An 18,607-nucleotide genomic window follows, 5' to 3' on the forward strand; every position below is an offset into this window, starting at 1 on the left:
CATTTTTATATTCAAAACTTGGAGAAGTCTCTGGATGGATGAAAAGACAGATAGACTCTATTGTTTAACCTTGACCAGAGAAATCTGTTTTGGAAGACGTTTACATCTTGTAAAATAGTTACTCCTCTGTAACAAAGTTCCTTGCCTATGAAATAGGATAAAGTAACATCTACTCTATATTGTTAATGGGAAAATTGATTGAATTAATCTATGGAAAGTACTTAGCACAGTGGCTGGCACGCAGGGAGTCCTCCACAGGTGTTAGCTGTTATTGCTGTGGTTATGGTTGTCATTAAAGGACACTGACTCCTTGAGGAAGCTGGTAGGAGAACTAATATTAGATGCGGTGATTTGTAAAACTGGTCACATTACCCTTCTCCCATCAAATAGAGTTTATTCCTTTACTTCTGGAATCTCAGCTCATTTCCTGATGGGTTTTGACCAACCGGATGTGGCGAAAGTTGGACCGTGAGTTCCCACCTAGAGCACAAGGGACAACAAGACCTTGTACTTTTGAATGCTCAGCTCTTGGGACCCTGTGATCTCCATGGCTCCTTCATGTGACCAACCCACAGCTATCCTGCTCAAGGATAAGACCACCTGGAGAGAAGTCCCTATCTTTCCAGTCAAGGTCATCATAAACAAGCCACCCCCGCTAATATACCAACTGATCAGAAGTACATGAGTGACACCAGTCCAGCTGGCCCAGACCAGAAGAACCCCCCCACCCAGCTAATCGAATGAATCATGAATTAAATAAACAGTTGTTTTAAGCCACTGAGCTCTAGATGGTTGGCTACATAGCAAAAGCTATTTTGATACATTAAGGGGAAAAAAATCAAAAACATAAAAACACATACACAAACATTTTGGTGCTTTACTCTGCTTGCAGTCTCTCAAGAACAAAATGTACTTCTGAATATAATGTGATATGTTAATAAAATGTATGTTTTGCTATTTATGAGCAGTCACTCATCTGTAGAAGTGCGCAACATCTGTCCGCAATTGAAAATGCTATCACACAAACATTTTTTCGAACTTGCTTATATATGCATCTAATCATACCACCAACACATTTTTCAAATGAGAAGGACAGAAATTTCTATACTTAACACATTGTCATGTTCATATTCACCTATATACTTTAGAACAATACCTTGAGTCAAGGAATTAAAGATACGGCGCAAAGATAAGACACTGCTAATACATTCCTGGGAATGTCTTCTTGTAGAGCATTTCCTAATGTTTCTCATTAAAAAAAAAAAAAAAAAAAAAGAATACTATGTTTTACCCCATCATTTTCCTTAAAGACTTGCAAAAAGTCAAAATATTGGAATACATTTTTTGTTTCATGACTCATTTAAAACATCACATGCCATATTGCATTTAATTCTGCAGGCATTTGGATCATGGTATTAGCTAGGGAACACTTAGACTTTCATAACAAATTTTGCTGAAGGTACATATTGAGGAAGACCCATGGATGCCTTTTCTCATCAGGAACTTGGCAACACTAATTTTATTAATTCATTGAACACTACAGGAAAATGAATAGTATTAGCATATATTATAATAATAGTATAATCCAGGAATATTTTTAAAGCAATTCAACAAATGTTCATTAGCATTTACTATGTCTCAAAACTTCGATAGCCATTAATGATTCCAAATAAAGAACACTACCCCTGCCCGCAAGGAGCTTCCAGTCAAGTGGAAAAAGAAAATTATTTATCCGAGGAACAATCCGAATTGAAAATTTCCACACTTTACAACAAGTCCAACCTTGTAATTAGCCATGCTAGCCATTGACTCTATAATTGATTTGATTATAATAATAGGCACTATTTACCATATCACGTTATTAACAGAAATAAAACAAAGTACCAAGAATTAAGCTGTATCGATAATTTCGAGATTTTTTTTCTATCCACTGTTTAGAAATGAATATGATGCAATATGATGCTATGATTCTTGTAATAGCCATGCTCACACCTGGGCATTTAAAAGTTTCTCAATTTTTGGCCTGTGGATACCAGTTGGTTTCCATAGGAGTATTTTGAAAGTGGAATTAACTTTAGGTTTGTGGATAAAATTGCTGAAACCACTAGATTAGAACCTACTATGGTCATAAATAAGCACGTGCTTTGTTTTTTTTTTTTTGTTTTTTTTTTTGTTTTTTTTTTTTTTAAATTTTTATTTATTTACGATAGTCACACAGAGAGAGAGAGGCAGAGACACAGGCAGAGGGAGAAGCAGGCTCCATGCACCGGGAGCCCGACATGGGATTCGATCCTGGGTCTCCAAGATCGCGCCCCGGGCCAAAGGCAGGCGCCAAACCGCTGCGCCACCCAGGGATCCCTAAGCACGTGCTTTGACATGAGACTGACTTGGGCTCAAATTCTGATTTTTCCCAATTTACTACAAAGATCATAGGAAGAATGAAAATGTGTGCTTTGCTGAATATTTACAAATTAATGAAAGTACCAAGTGGCCATGGAGTAGGTAGCTGGCTTCTAATTTCAAGAGCTTTAGAAATATGTATGTATTGGGGCACCTGTCTGGCTCAGTCAGTAGAGCATGCAACTCTTGATCTTGGGATTGTAAATTCAAGCCCCACGTTGGGTGGAGAGATTACTTAAAAATAAAATATTTAAAAAAATAAAGAAATATGTATGCATTTAGCTTCACCACATGAAAACATTTTATGTGAATTTGTAATAACAATTCCTATTTTATTTTAAACATCTTTTAAAAAGGAAAAAAAAAAGAAAACTTTGTATCAGTGGTCTTCGACTTTAAAGATTTGTTCATTTATTTTGATAGGAGGCAGAGGGGAAGAGGAAGAGAGAAAATCTCCAGCCAACTCCCTGCTAAGACTCCCTGCTACGTGGGGAACCCAGTGTGGTGCTTGACCTTGGCCTCACAAATCAGGAGCTGAGCCAAAATGAAGCATGGGATGCTTAACCACCTGAGCCACCCAAGCACCTCAACGTCTTTGACTTTAAATATGGTCTTTCCTCCTCACTTCCTTCTCTTTTCCTTCATCTCTTCCCCTTCCTTACTCAACTCCTTCATTTCTTCCCCCATTACAAAAAAAGCCCAAGGACATACATCCATATGAATCTTTGACCAAGTAGAACAGCTTCCTCCCAATTCAGAAGGAATTTGGAGTTTCTGCAAAGGACAGAACCTTCACTGTACTTAGAAAGTTTCTCTGAACCAGCCTTGTCTGCAACTTCTTCTGCCAGAATAAAGACGTTTGCCAAGTCTTTGCCATAGCCTGATACTAAGTCACTTAAAAAAAAAAAAAAAAAAAAGGAAAGATAGAAACCCACAAAACCCCCCAAAAATGTATTTCCCTATAACTCAGAGTCAAATAGGACATTTACAGAATTTCAGTAAAGTCCTGTGTTTGGAGGGGTTGGGCATGAGGACTCTGGTCAAGTGACTGCTTACCAATTGCCTGGAGGTAAAGTGTGTGTCAAGAACATCTTTTGGAAGACTACATAGCCTTTTACAGAAAATACAATAAAATGCACTCAACATTATAACGGATACAACTTAATTTTTGGAGGGATTCGGAAAGAATTATAGGATCTCGTCGGGCCCCAAGTCACATTATTAACATTAATCTTTATCATACATGCCTCAGGATACTGAGACTAAAAGTAGGCTGCCCTGTGAGAAGTAATAGCAGTTTTATGTACTTTGATTTCCTTTGTGTTATAAAAGTAAATGCAGGGTGAAAATAAATGATTTTGGTTCTGGATAAACATATGCTTATAGTACTCAAAGAGTTTAAATAGATGTTAAATGCACTTTCTAGAGCAGTTCCTTCCAAAGGAACAAGTGGGGATGCCCAACTCATTCAAAATGACAGCCTATATAAATGCAATTTCCTGCATGATTTTCATTCTGCACTTAAATGTAAAAAGAGTTTAAAGCCATACTTATTCCAGATCTGTAGTGTAGGTCTGTTTTTCATCATGACGTGCAACATATTTTTAGAAACATGTGCACACTGGGAATCAGTATGGTCTCTTGTTTTCAGCTTCCCTGAATCTCACAGGGCACCATCTGTCCAAAGACATTTAAGCCTTTCACCAGTGTTATGAGATATAATAAAATAGTGATGATTTACCTTCCTGGGCAAATCTGTCACCTAATTCTTCCAGGTAGAGTGTCAGGTTTTAAAATTAAAATGTTTACGGGAGGCGTATAATGGGGAATAAATTCCCCTAAACTGTTCTGAAATTCCCTTCTCTCTTAACAGCGTATTGGAGGTAAAATCAAAACTTTGCAGATGTCTCTCTTGTAAGTAACTTAGAAGGGAGCAAGGGAGGAGCAAATAGAGCCACGGAGGAGAGAGCTAGTGGTCCTAGGTCGAGGAAGTCACCTTCATGAGAGCCCAGCAAACCAGGAAGCTGCAGCAGGGAATACACGTGGAGGGAGGCCAAATGTCCAGCGTCCTGTGTATTTGGGATTGAGTGAAAGTGCATGGGGAAAACGAGGGCCAGGGAGTAGTTCCAGAAGTAGGAGCAAAGCAGAGGGCTTAAGAATAGAGGTAGGACACCAGAGTGTCCAGCCCCAGAAGCTATCTTGGAGAAGGGCTGATATGAGAAGGCTGATAGGATATAGGAAAACAAGAAAGGCGGAACAAGATATAAAAACACAAATATCCTCTCCTGACTTCTCTCTCTCTCTTTTTTTTAAGATTTTATTTATTTATTTGAGCAGAGGGAGAGGGAAAAGCCAACTCTCCACTGACAGGGGAGCCCAATCCCAGATCCCAGGGATCCTGACCTGAGCCAAAGGCAAACCCTTAACTGACTGGGCCTCCTGGGCGCCCCTCCTCTCCTGACTTCTAAATCCCATAAGCACCTCTCTCAGTCATGAGACTGTTTCAAAGCAGGATGCGACAAACCAACCTGTGTTACCAAAGCTCCCACAATAAAACCAAACACCGGATTCTAGAGAGAGTATCAATCATTACTTCCCAAGCCTTAAAAATGCATTGCATTTGAAGGAGCCTGTTGAACTAAACAGAGATCCTTTGAAAAGAATCTCTCTAAAGTGCACCCTCATTTATAAAGGTCCTTTTGTTTAGGAAGCACCTTTGTGCTTAGTTCTGGAAATGCATTAACTGAAGAGGTCTTTTACCTCCCTTACTTCTACTCAATTGTATTTTACCTTGACTGTCCCTTTTCATCACTGAGAAATTATTTTCTTAAAAAAAAGAAAACCACACATTGTTTCTCAGTGCTGAAATTTTTCCTTGTATATTCAATCAGTAATGAAAAAAGTCATTCTCTCCAACTATGTGACTCTTTAAAGAACAGAGTAACATAAGCTTTCTACTCTTTTCACATATAAATAGATGGGCACAACATCAGTCTCAAATTGATGAGGATTTTGTAAAAAATGAGTATCTTTTCATGACACTCCTTCCATCCAACCTGCTACAAAGTGAACTCCTTGAAAGGAGGTGCCCCCTCGGTGTGGTGATTATGATGCTTACATAAAACAGGTATTCAATAAATATTGACTATAAAATTCAATTCTCTACAACGACTTGCATTCACCCAGAACAGATCGCACAGTTTGGTGGAGCCCAACCTTTCTATCACCTAGGACTTTTTCCCTTGCGTTCCTCTCTATAGATTATGTATTTTGAAAGATATTGTCTAACAAACAACCTGCATTAACAATTTTTTTTAACAAGAAGTGAATTTCATTACCTTCCAAACTGTAAAGTCCAAAGGAATGTCAAGATGAACAAGTGAAAAGGAAGAGAACTGAGCCAGGTTTGGGGATTCTTTATCTACCTACCTACCTTATCTACCTACCTCATCAATCTACTAAATCCTATGTAAAAAAACAAAAAACAAAAAACAAAAAACAAAACAAAACAAAACAAAAAAACAAACAACAACAAAAACCCAGATAAAACAGATACAAAATAAAATTTATGATTCTATATAAAGTATCAGCTGTAATAAACATGACACACTAGGAATAAATCTACAGAAAGAGATGAATATCATCTATGATAAAACAGACAAAAATGAAAAAAAAGAAAGAAATCATATTCAAGACTGGAAAGCCCAGGACTATAAAGACATAAACTGTAGAGATGATCCCTCCCAAAAACATTTACAAATTGGTACAGTCTAATCAAAATCTCAACTCCTGTCTTGAAGGAAACTTTCAAAGTCAACTAAAATTTCATGCAAATGCAAAAGGCCAACGAAAGCCAAAATACACTTGAATAAAGGGCAAAATAGGAGGATATGCTTACAAAGTCCAGGCATTATTTTAGTGCTATAGTAGTCAAAGTGCCACGCTGATGCAAGGATACATATATAGAAAACACTGACAAAGAATACAGAGCCCAGAAACAGCCTATTTTAACCGAACCTCAATATTTAACAGGATGCTATATGGCACTGCTGAGCAGTGAGAAAAAGGATAATCCTGTCAATAGAGGCATGAGGACAACTGATAACAGGAAAAAGGGAAGGGATAAGATAACAACAAAATTAAAACTCTACCTCCCACCATATCCAACAGTCAGGCCTAGTCAATGTCTAAGTGCAGAAAGTAAAATTATAGAATTTTTAGAAGACAATAAAGCAGTATCTTGACAGTCTTGGGGTGGGGTAAGATTGTTTAAGCAAGATAGGAAAAAGTAACTCGGGAAGAAAGGAAGGAAGGAAGGAAGGAAGGAAGGAAGGAAGGAAGGAAGGAAGGAAGGAAAGAAGGGAAATTTTTTTTAAAAAAGAAGAAACAAAAAAGGTAAAACTAGGCCATTGCTCAAACTGTGCCTCTTGATATTGCCACAAGTCTGCCAATTTTGTTACCAGTGTGTCACATGGCGAGTAGACACATTGAAAGGAAGTTCTACAAAAATTGGACATGGAAAATTTATGTCTACTGGGCCCAGTGTAAAAATTATGTTTGCATATAAGATGTCTTTATTTTTATTTCTTTTATATTAATTCCTTTCATTGTATTTTACCAAAATAGTAGCTGATACCTAGGGGAAAAAATGATGATCTGCAGAGTTCGAGAAGTAGTGAAATAGTAATGAAATTAATTTAAAATTCACTTAAAAAAGAATTCTATTCATGAATCCATAATTCATTAAAAGACACTTTCAAACCACAGAATGCAAGAAAATGTTATGGGTTCTTTCATTATTTCTTTGATGCATTAAAAGAATGTTTAAAACACCAAAGAAAAGGGGTTCCTGGGTGGCTCAGTTGATTAAGCATTTAACTCTTGATTTTGGCTCAGGTCAAGATCTCAGAGTCAGAGCACCAAGCACCACGTCTGGTTCCCTGCTCAGCAGGAGTCTGCTTGAGATTCTTTCTCTTCCTCTGCCCCTTTCCCTCAATAAATAAGTAAATCTTAAAAAAAAAAAAAAAAAAAAAAGAAAGGGGCATAATATTAAATGCAATAGTTGCATCCCATAGTAAACTTTTAAAAACTTTCCTTGTAGCTTCTTTCACATCTCTATAGGATGTGTCTGTTATTTGCTCTGTCAACTTTAGACATTATTTATTGGCTTCTCACAACGATAGCTGAGGATTTATGCCACCACTCCCCTTCTAGGGGATCACTATTGAAGTTATCCATATTGGGTACCACTGAACCATCCAAGTAATATAATACCTATAACTCTATTTCTTCTTCTTTCAGTGATAATATTTCCTGACTTCATAGTTTGTAACAAGAGAATATTATTGCGTCTATCCATTGTTTTTAGTTTTTTTGTTTATTATTATCACTCTTCCTTTTTGTCATCTACTGTGTGCCAGATACTTTTTTTTACCTTTTCAGGATAGATGTAAATAATGTCTTGTCCATTGTCTACAGTTTGTTTCAAAAAGGTCAAAATTAATAAACATTGTTTACATTTTCAAAATTTTATAAATATTGCTTACTGATGGGCCTGGTGATGCACAATAATGACTTCCTTTTGCTCTTATTTTTAAATCTTCCTAGGCATTTATATTTCTTTCTTAAAAAAAAAGAATTGCATTAATAATATCCTCATATTCTACTTCAAACATTCCATCAAATCTGCCAAGTCCCTTCTGATGTAGTGTGGCTTTAGTGATTTGTCACCTGCACAGGTATCCTTCTGGGGTGTCATTTCATTGTTTTCTCTTAGTTTGCATCTGCTGCTACTTGTAGTGGGTTAATTTTACCCACCACCCACCCAACAAAAAACATATATCCACAACCTAATACCTAAAACCTTCTTTAAAAAGGGGGGGTTAGGGTAAGTCCAGGTGGCTCAATGGTTTGGCGCCGCCTTCAGCCCAGGGCCTGATCCTGGAGACCCGAGATTCAAGTCCCACATAATGCTCCCTGCATGGAGCCTGCTTCTCCCTCTGCCTGTGTCTCTGCCTCTCTCATGAATAAATAAAATATAATATTTAAAAAAGGGGGATTAGGGTGAGAGAGCATCTTTATAGACGTAATTAAGAATATTGAGATGAGAGGATCATCCTTGGATTATCCATGTGGTCCCAATTCCAATTCCAGCCGTCCTTATAAAAGAGAGGTAGAGAGGGTTTTGAGACACACATACAAAGAAGACCTCAAGTAAGGAGGAGGCAATGTGACCACGGATGGATTCAGAGCCGATTGATACAGACACAAGCCAAGCCACACTTGGAGACAACATAAGCAGAAAGCAGCAAACAGCAGATGTTCCCTAGAGCCTCCAGAGGGAAGAAGACCCTGCTGATACCTTAACTGCAAACTTCTGGCCTCCATAATTATAAGAGAATAAATGTCTGTTGACATAAGCCACCTAGTTTATGGTATTTTGTCACAGCAGCCTCAGAAAACACAGGGCCAGGGCTGTGGGTTAGTGAGGTTAGTGAGGCAGATACCTTAGGTACAAAATTTAATGGGGTACTGGAAACCTCAATTTGAAGATAAAATGATGTTTTAAATGCATTTTTAAAAATTAAATGATGCAGAAAACCCATGATGAAAAAACTATCAACATTTTAAAAACATGAGAATCCGAGCCTGAACTTGTAGGACACGTTTCAGGATTCATCTCACCCAGCCCCATTGTTGGTCAACTGCTCTCTAGTTCTCGACTCCCTTGGTTAGGACAAGCAACTTCCTAGGAGATGTATGAGATGTATCATTTCTGAGCCCTTGGGTATCTAACAATGACTTTATTTTATCCTTACCTGTGATCAACAGTCTGGATGTTGAAGATTCCTAAGTTGAAAAAACAATTTTCCCAAATAAAAAAGAAGTTTTGCTTTAGTGTCTTCTTGCTTCCAGTTTACTGAGTCAGATGGTGACTTGTCGGCGGGGGGGGGGGGGGGGGGGGGGGGTGTCCTGTGGGTGTTTCTTTCTCTCTGAAAACCTATCTATCCTCCACTTTGTCATAATGGTAACTGATTCAGCATAAGCCTTTTTCTTTCATCTAACTCAACACGTGACAGGCCTTTTTTATTAGAAGACGTACCAGGGAAACTACTTAATATATTTTTAAATGTGTTCCCCCTCCTTTTTATCTTTTCTCTCTTCTGGTATTCCTATTAACCAGATAGAAGAAATCTTGACCCCATCCTCTTATCTTTGCTTCCTCCGAGCTTTCTTTTTAAGAGAACAAGTCTTAGAGATCCCATCTCTTCCACCTTCCTTTTTATTGATTTTTTGAGAATTTCTATTAAATATATATTTGTTTAATTTTTTAAGAGATTGTTTTTCTTCTCTGATTGTTTCGTTTTTGGAGTTATTGGTTTAGGAATACATGGTTTTCTTACGTTTCTCTAGGATCACTCATCAGAAGTTATTTAAAAACTCAGTTTCCCTGTACTACCATGAAATTACTTGATTTTTAAAATTTATTTATCTTTGCCTTTCTTTATCGTTTTGTAAGAATTCTGGTGATCTTTTGCTGTGAATTTATAGTTAAGTGTGAGCCAAAAGAAGTATCTACCTGGGTCTCTGCAGGTGGGAGAGACTGTCAGAGTCAAAATACTTTCCTGTGCATGACCGAGGAGCTCCCTATTGTGCTGGGAAACTCTTGATGCCAAAATGCGGAGTTCTTTGCTGTTCTAGATCTCCCTGGACAGTCTACTCATATTTTTCAGAGACTATCCTTCCTATTTGACTTGTTTAGTAGAGACTATTTGTTAGGTATTCTGAACAAATGAGTAGGGCAGAAAACAGCTGTAGAGATAATCAACTGGATATTTTGTTAATCTCTCCTCCCCATCTCCATCCCCCTCCCCCCCTTCTCTCCTCCCTTGAGGTTCTCAAGATTTTCCCAGGCAGGTCAACACCATCCTTAGCTGTAATCCGCCCAGGACACTCTCCTCCAGTGGTTAAAAACTGTGCATCAGAATCACTTGGAGGGATTGTTACACTATAGATCACCAGGCAACACCCCAGAGCCTCAGGCAATAGTTCTGGGGTAGAGCTCGTTAATTAGCATTTCTAACCAGCTCCCCTGAGATGCTTATGCAGCTGGTCAGGGACCACTCTGAACCACTGCTCGCAACTCACCTAGCTTGCCTGAACATTACAAACATCCAGGGCTCTCATTCCAGAACTGTTCTCCAGGTCCCACCTCACTTTGATAATTTCCCCTCCTGCATCTGACTTTTGCTGTCTACAGATTGTTGCAATCTGTTGTATACATCTGTCCCACCTTTTTTCTATTAGTTTGGGGTCGTACCTTCCAATGCTTACAAACTTTTTCTCAGTGCCTCAAGTGTTTTGGGAAGAGAAATAAACTTAGTTGGTAAATAAGTCATCTTCAAATGGAGCTCAGTTAAAGGTATAAAATATAAAAATGACCCTTTCTCTTTGGCTACCAACTTAATGGGCACTCGGATCACAAAGTTGATACAATGTGTTCATCAGTTAAGAGGAAAAATCATCAATATTTGGCATTGAAAGGCCAACATCCTAGTTTCAGATTTTAACTGAAAGCTTAACCCTTAATACAAAAGTCGTAAATTTCTGAGGTCTAATAATTTAAATCCAAGTTCTTGCACTGAAATTATTTCCTTTTATAGAGTTCTTTCCCGTTGCTACCTTTCTTTCCAGAAGCTTCCAGAGGAGGTGGTAGGGATGGTACGTACCCCTATTGAAAGTATGAAATGTTTGCGTATCATGAGTTGTCCATACAGTCACTCCACCTTCGGGGAATTACGCCCAAAGCACTCTGAATACAAGGCAACTGAACAATTCACAAAGTTCACTTGCTTGGTAATGAAAATAGTTGCATATACCTGGTTATGTATTAAAGCAGGAAACCTTCAGGAGAAGAAAGAGAGATGTGTACTGTACTATTAGAGTACAGATGTGTACTGTACTATGAGAGGCAAGAAATTAGGGATGCAATGTTAACTCATTCCTTGGGGAGTTTCTGCTTTGACTAAGTCTTTATCATGAACAAACAAACAACCCCTTCCCTCCAAATAAAATAAAATAAGGTCACTGTGATGGATCATAAGCTCTCCTGGACTGAAACCTCCTTGAAGGGAGGGCGTTATCTAAACTGAGCTCTTATCTCCTCAAATACAGTCAACTCTGAGACTGACACTAGAAACCCGCCACTACCCTTTGCATGATAGCTTCTTATCAGGCCCTCCCACAGTAGTTCCTCTGATGAAGTATCTTAGGCAGTAACTATCAGCCAAAGGGGAAGGAATGAAAGCAGAATAAATTTTCAACTCTAAACTTATTAAACCTCTAGCACAAATCATCACGTCACTTCTGCCAAAAACCATGGCAATCTACAGAGAGGCATTTAATCAGGGTCTCTGTCAAAAATAAATTGCCGGAGCCCCACAATACATACTCACAAACCTCTTGCTATCATTCTCCTGATATTCATGGTTTACTGACTGTTTTTAATCATGTTACAATTGGATATTCTTAAAAGAATAGGTATTAACATGAAAGTGTTCAGCATGAATTGACAAAATTACAATCTACCTAAATATTTGCCATTACGACACCATTTAATAAAGGAGCTATGGTAATTAGTAGCTTCCGATAATCAAAAAATATTCAACGATAATAAGTAAAAAGAAGGCACCATAGAATAAATAACTACATTATAAAATAAAAGAGTGAGGTATCAGAGTAACAAGGCATGATGCTATTTTTCATAAAATTGAAACAATATACATGTTAAACCTTGGTATACATCAGAATCACTCCAGTAGCTAATAAAGAAAACAGCTTCATTGAACAAGCACAAGGCCTGGACCTAGTATTTTTACCAAGTTCCTTCAAAAGCACTGCATTTCGGACCTAATTAAAACGTGGGAGAGGTAAAGAAGGAAGGGAGAGAGAGAGACAGGGAGAGAGAGATCAACGTTACTGAAGGCTTTTGATATTAAAGAAATTTCAACCTCCTAATTTATGTATTTTTTAAGATTTTATTTATTTATTCATGAGAGACACACACAGAGAGAGAGAGAGAGGCAGAGACACAGGCAGAGGGAGAAACAGGCTCCATGCAGGGAGCCCGATGTGAGACCTCGATCCTGGGACCCCAGGATCAGGCCCTGAGCCCAAGGCAGATGTTCAATCACTGAGTCACCGAGGTGTCTCCCAACCTCTCATTTTAAATAGATACAATACCATGGAGGAAACATCTCAGAGATCTCTCTGATATGATGTCTCTATCTATACCCTCATAGTCATGAGAGTATATTGTTCCAAAATGTCTTTGGGCCCTGGATACTGGCCCCCTAATGCTCCTATGTAGAGGAAGTTTCCAGCCTCTCTGTCCACCCTTGGAGTACAGGGTAGAAAAGAGATGCTACTCCCAACATCGGAAAGAAGCCGAGTGGCTATCAAAGGGCCAATGTGCTAGAGAAACCAGCAATTCCAGTTAACAAGGGGCTTGGGCATATTTCTTTTTAATTTGAATGGTTTTCAAAATTGAACAGAAGTAAAAAGCAATTACCAATCTATCCATTTAGTTTACATATTGAATTCACTTTTTTGTGAACAACAATTTTTCTTTACTGATAAAAGAATATGGTCTCCGTCTCATGCCTGCTTCCAGATTTGTGTGTGAGGTCTATTGCTCATGCCGACGTTGGGTCACCCAGGGCTCACCTCTTCCCAGACAATACTGAATAAAAGGCCTGCTGAGGCTCAGTCACTTTTGTGTCTGAATCTTGATTTCAGCTCAGGTCATGATCTTAGGGTCCTGGGATCCAGTGTCCAGCTTTGTGCTGGGCATGGAGCCTGCCTGGGTTTCTCCCTCTTCCTCTGCCCCTTCCCTCACTTGCATGCACACACTTTCTCTAAAATAAATAAATAAATAAATAAATAAATAAATAAATAAATAAATAAATAAATAATTTAAAGGCCTACTGAGACTTGAAACTGGGAAACATCTGAAAACTGCTTTCTGAAAGAGAAAGCAGTTATTACATAAGAATAGAAAAAATTAAAAACCAAATTTTTCTCTGTGAAGGCCTGATGGGAGGGGAGGCCAAGAACACTCCCTGGCCTATCCTTCCTGGCATGTTAGGGACCATCTAAAGGAACCAAAACAACCTAGGGACTATGGGGCCTTGAGAGATGTGGAAAGAAGATGACCTTTGAATACTTTAATGCTCTCCATTTATGATCATTAACAGATATTTGACTACTGCACGAAGACTTTGATCTTTTCTGAACTTAAGATCCTGTGACTCTCCAAATCCCCACTCTCTGTGTCATTTCTATATACTGGTAACTAAAATCTTTGACTCATGACTTGATAACTTGACACTCAGGTAAAAAGAGAAGTCCTGGGATCCAGGAACCAGGGACTTAACCATCAGCTCCCCTGCCTTGCAGTTCCTACCCTGTGGTGATGATTCATATTTGGTTACTGCCCACAGCCCTGGTTGGACACTAAGACACTGCTGTTGTGCCCACTGTGAATACATCAGGGAAGATGACAGACATGGTTAGTGGGGTAGGTAGGTGCTAAAGCAATAATAATAAAATTATAACCAGTAATCATTCAGAAGGACATTTGAGGCATGGTGCTCTGACAGCAGTTAGGAGTGGACTCTAGGAAAAACAATGGACATTCCAGAAAAAGTGAAATCAAAACAGAACTCCAAAGAATGAACAGGAATGAGCTTAACCAAGAGGAAATGAAAAAAAAAAAAAAAGGGTCTTCAAGAGATTACTCCATATGCCAATGTGGGAGGAAATATCTTACTAGGGGAATTCAAAAAGATTATAAGGACTAGAGCATGGCACAGAAACTAGTGAGAATGAAGTTGGCCATGGAGGAAGGAGAGGAAGAAGGGGGTAAAGGATGGAAGGAAGAAGCCATATCATGTGGAGCTTTTGGGTCATTATGGAGTTTAGATTTGATCCTAGAATCATGGGAAATGATTTAACAACTTCAAGTTGTTAAAAAATTGTATACTTTTAAAAGACAATTTTATCCTCTGTATATAAAATAGATTGCCATCTAATTAATAGACAATTGTAGGAGAAGCAGTCAAGGGATGAGGGTGGCTTCTGTTTAGTTAGAGCCAGTAGACATAGAAAGAAATAATCAGTTGTAATCAGTTGTGCGTGGCTGGCTCAGCTGATTAAGCATCTGGCTTTGGCTCAGGTCACGATCTCAGGGTCCTGGGATGGAGCCCCATGTCAGGCTCCCTGCTCAGCTGGGAGTCTGCTCCTCCCTCTCCCTCTGCTGGCTGCTCCCCCTGCTTGTGCATGTTCTCCCTCTTTCTTTCTCTCTCTCTGTCAAGTAAATAAATAAAATCTAAAGAAGAAGAAGAAGAAGAAGAAGAAGAAGAAGAAGAAGAAGAAGAAGAAGAAGAAGAAGAAGAAAAACTAAACAGTCCGTTAATTAATCTTTGGCATAGGCTCAGAAGCAAAATTATGGAGAGTCTTTTCAACAAATGGTGCTGGAACAACTGGACAGCTACATTAAAAAAATAAGGAATCTACAGACACCTTATACCCTTTATAAAAAATTAGAATAGTTCGTATACCTAAATATCAAACAAGAAATCATAAAACTCCTAAAAGATAACATAAGAAAATATACAAATGAGCTTGGATCTGGTGGTGACTTTTTAGAGATGACACCAGAAGTATGATCCATGAGAGAGAGAGAGAGAGAGAGAGAGAGAGAAAGGATGAACTGAATGTCATTAAATTTAAAAACTTCTGCTCTTTGAAAGCCACCACCAGGAGAACATGGAGACAGAATATAGACTGAGAGAAAATATTTGCAGAAGACATAGCTGATAAAGCACAGTTATCCCAAGCAGAAAAGAACTCTTAAAACCCAACAATATGGAAATGAACAACTCAAAAAATGAGCAAAAGAGCTGAACAGACACCTCGCCAAAGAAGATGTGCAGATGGCAAATAGGTACATGAAAAGATGCTCCACATCCTCTGTCATCAGGAAAATGCAAATTAAAACAATAAGATACCACTGCATGCCTGTAAGTGTGCCCAAACCCAGACCACGGATGACACCCAATGCTAGCGAGGATGTGGAGCAACAGGAACCCTCCTTCACCGTTGGTGGGATTGCAAAACGGTACAGCTACTTTAGAAGACATTTTGGCAGTTCCTTGTAAAACTACACTTACCTTTACCATACAATCTAGCAATCCCATTCCTTGGCATTTACCTGAAAGAACTGCAACACCTATCCATACAAAACCTGCATATGAATGTTTATAGCAGCTTTATTCATATTTGCTAAAAATGTAGAAGCAATCAAGTTGTCCTTTGGTAGGTGAAGGGACAAACGTCCATATCCAGACAATGGAATATCATTCAGCACTAAAAAGAAATGAGCTATTTAGCCCTGAAAAGACAGGGAGGTATATTAAATGGATATTAGTAAGTAAAAGAAGCCCATCTGAAAAAGTAGCCTACTGTATGATTCCAGCCATATGACATTCCGAAGAAAGCAAAATTAAGAAGATAGTAAAAAAGATCAGTGGTTGCCAGTGGTTATACGTTTTACTATATATTTGTCAAAACCCATAGAATATACACCACCAAGTGTGAACCGTAAAGTAAACTATGGACTTTGAGTGATATTGATGTGTCAGTGTGGCCTCATCAGTTGTAATAAATGCACCACTGCAATGTGGAATGTTAGTGAGGGAGAGGCTGTTTATGTGTGGGGAGACGGGATATATGGGAACTCTCTGTATCTTCTATTCAATTTTGCTGTGAACATAACAGTACTCAAAAAAAGTAAGTCTGTTTGAAGGGAAAAAAAATGTTTCTTAGAAAAGCTAGACATGGCTTGCTGTTTGATAAGAAAGTTTTAGGTAGATGAGAGAGAGAAAAATGAGATTGCCCAGGTTTTTTTTTTGTCTTGGACAACTCATTGAGTGGGGTGTCACTCACTACAGTGGGACTTACAGGAAGAGGGAAGAAAGGATAATGAGGCAAGAGAAATTGAAAAGGAAACCAGATTCCTGGCTTAAACTAATTCAAGTCCTTTAGTCCTTGCCCCCTCCACAGTTGTTTTGTTTTGTTTTATTTGGAGTCTAGCCTGTATCTCCTAATAGGTTTCATTAGAAAATGTCAACCAGTTATGGGTTAGGCATAGCTTGATTATGGTACAAAAATGCAAACAAAAACAAATGTCCTTGTGTACATTAAGAAAAAGCATGATGGCTTAGAGGAAAGAATGTGGGTTTTAGGTCTAAAAAGACCTAAAAAAGTTTCAAACCTGCTTTGCCTATTCATTAGCTGTGGGGTAAGCTATTTAAACTGCGCCTCAAAAAATAAAATAAAATAAAATAAAAAATAAAAAATAAAAAATAAAAATAAATAAATAAATAAAAATTTTAAAAAATAATAAATAAACTGTGCCTCAGTCTCCTAAGGGATATGGCATGCAGGATGGTTGGGAGGACATAAATTATGTTGCTGCTTTTTAGGTGTCACATAATGGATCCTCACACCATAAAAGCAAGTGTTGGGATTACCCACTGGGTGCTTCTCACATTTTAACATGAATTCGGCAGCTGTATAAAAATACAATTAGGTAGGAGTGAAAGCATGTCGAATACATACTCGGAGGTGGTGATTTCCAGAATTCTCCTGAAACAATCTAAGACTGGAGACTTGATACAACACCTTTCATTGAAAAGAGTCTACCCTCTTCCAGAAGGGAGCTTACAGTTTGCTCTTTGTATGTAAGCCATACAGGTAGTAGGTCCTTAGGACATTTCAAAGACCCATTCCAACTGGTAACATGCAGATTTCTCTTCTTTTCCTCCATTACTCTTTCCTTTCCCCATAGTAGTTCTTTCAAAGATTTAACGGTAGCTATTCCGAAGTATACAAAGGGTGGGTATGTTGTTAAATAAATAATACGCACTGAGTACCTACTGAGTGCTAAATATGATAGAGGAGAAAACGAACAAAAAAACACAACCACCAAGAAGAGTTAACAACAAAGCAAGGAGATTTGAAAAAAAAAAAAAAAATGAAGTAAAGCTTTAGGGAAAAGGTCTTATGCCATCCACAAAATAATACAAATGTGGGAATAAACAGATGGGAACTAAGAATTTTCCAATCAATTGGGGTTTCCCCTGCAGAGTTCTGGCACAAGATACCTCCCGGGGAGCACAGTTGAGTCTGAACTGTTGAGGGCAGCGTAGTAGAGCCCTTTCTGCTTTCCCTAAGACAGGCAGGGTGACCGGTATGACTGGGAGTCTCCATAATGAAAATCGGCAGGCTTGACCTATGTTGACCACATTTGTAGTTTCTTCCCCCCCATTGGTGACCTGCCACATGTAAGCTTTCTTTCTGCCTCTAATTTCTGAGGCTCAGCAGCCGAGCAAAAAAGTATGAAAAGGTTACTCGTTATAAACTGAAAAATGGATAAACTCATAATTTCTCAAACATGTGAAACACATGTCCCCCAGGTAAGACCTTGCACTCCAAATGTCAGGCCAGAGTGAATTCTTAAAGCTGAGTTATAAAGCTCTGAAAATGGAGTTTATAATGAAAATGTTGACAGGCTCTTGGAGTCACTGTAGTATAGAAAATTTAATATGTCACCTTGTTTTACAAGATTTTACTGGCATAGAAGAAAATTAAAACATTTAACATCTCTCACTTCACCAAATTGCTTCCCTCCTCCAAACTGCGGTGCCATTTGTAGTGCTATTTCATTTATAAACATCCTTTTCATTGTCACGGGCCTAGCCTGGGCGTGCTCAGCTCTATACTCCCACATTTCCTTCCCAAAGCACTGACATGCTTATCAGGGCAGCATTACCTTATAATGGCATCCACATTTTCTGAAGGTACGTTAAGTTGTAAGAGTGCTGGTGGAGAAAGGGATGGGATTAGTCACCTAGCTGCACAGGCAACATAAATGATGCTGATCATTAAAATATTTCCTAAGAGCCTTTCACAAACAACAACAACAACAACAACAACAACAACCAAAACATTTGTACTGCAGATATTTACACAAATACAGAGAGAAAGTATAGCCTAGTGTTGGAAGAGACAGATGTAAATCTTCTGGCAAAATGGGATGATCACCTGCATTTTTTAACATGAGTAGGCAAAAAAGCATCATTAT

The 18,607-nt window shown here is 38.4% G+C and overlaps 1 protein-coding gene across 6 annotated transcripts in view; it reads right to left on the reverse strand.

Moving 5' to 3' along the window:
* DCC (DCC netrin 1 receptor) overlaps positions 1-18,607 on the reverse strand; it is a 1,086,838-nt gene that overhangs the window by 674,134 nt on the left and 394,097 nt on the right. Inside the window, exon 2 of one of the 6 annotated variants that reach the window (XM_072822934.1) lies at positions 18,296-18,344. The exons of the other annotated variants lie outside the window; for them this stretch is intronic. The gene's annotated coding sequence lies outside the window, so the exon portion shown is untranslated. The remainder of the gene's footprint in view (positions 1-18,295; positions 18,345-18,607) is intronic. 6 annotated transcript variants of the gene reach the window in all.

The sequence above is a fragment of the Canis lupus genome, chromosome 1 (assembly GCF_048164855.1).
Source record: "Canis lupus baileyi chromosome 1, mCanLup2.hap1, whole genome shotgun sequence".
Classification (NCBI taxonomy): Eukaryota; Metazoa; Chordata; class Mammalia; order Carnivora; family Canidae; genus Canis; species Canis lupus.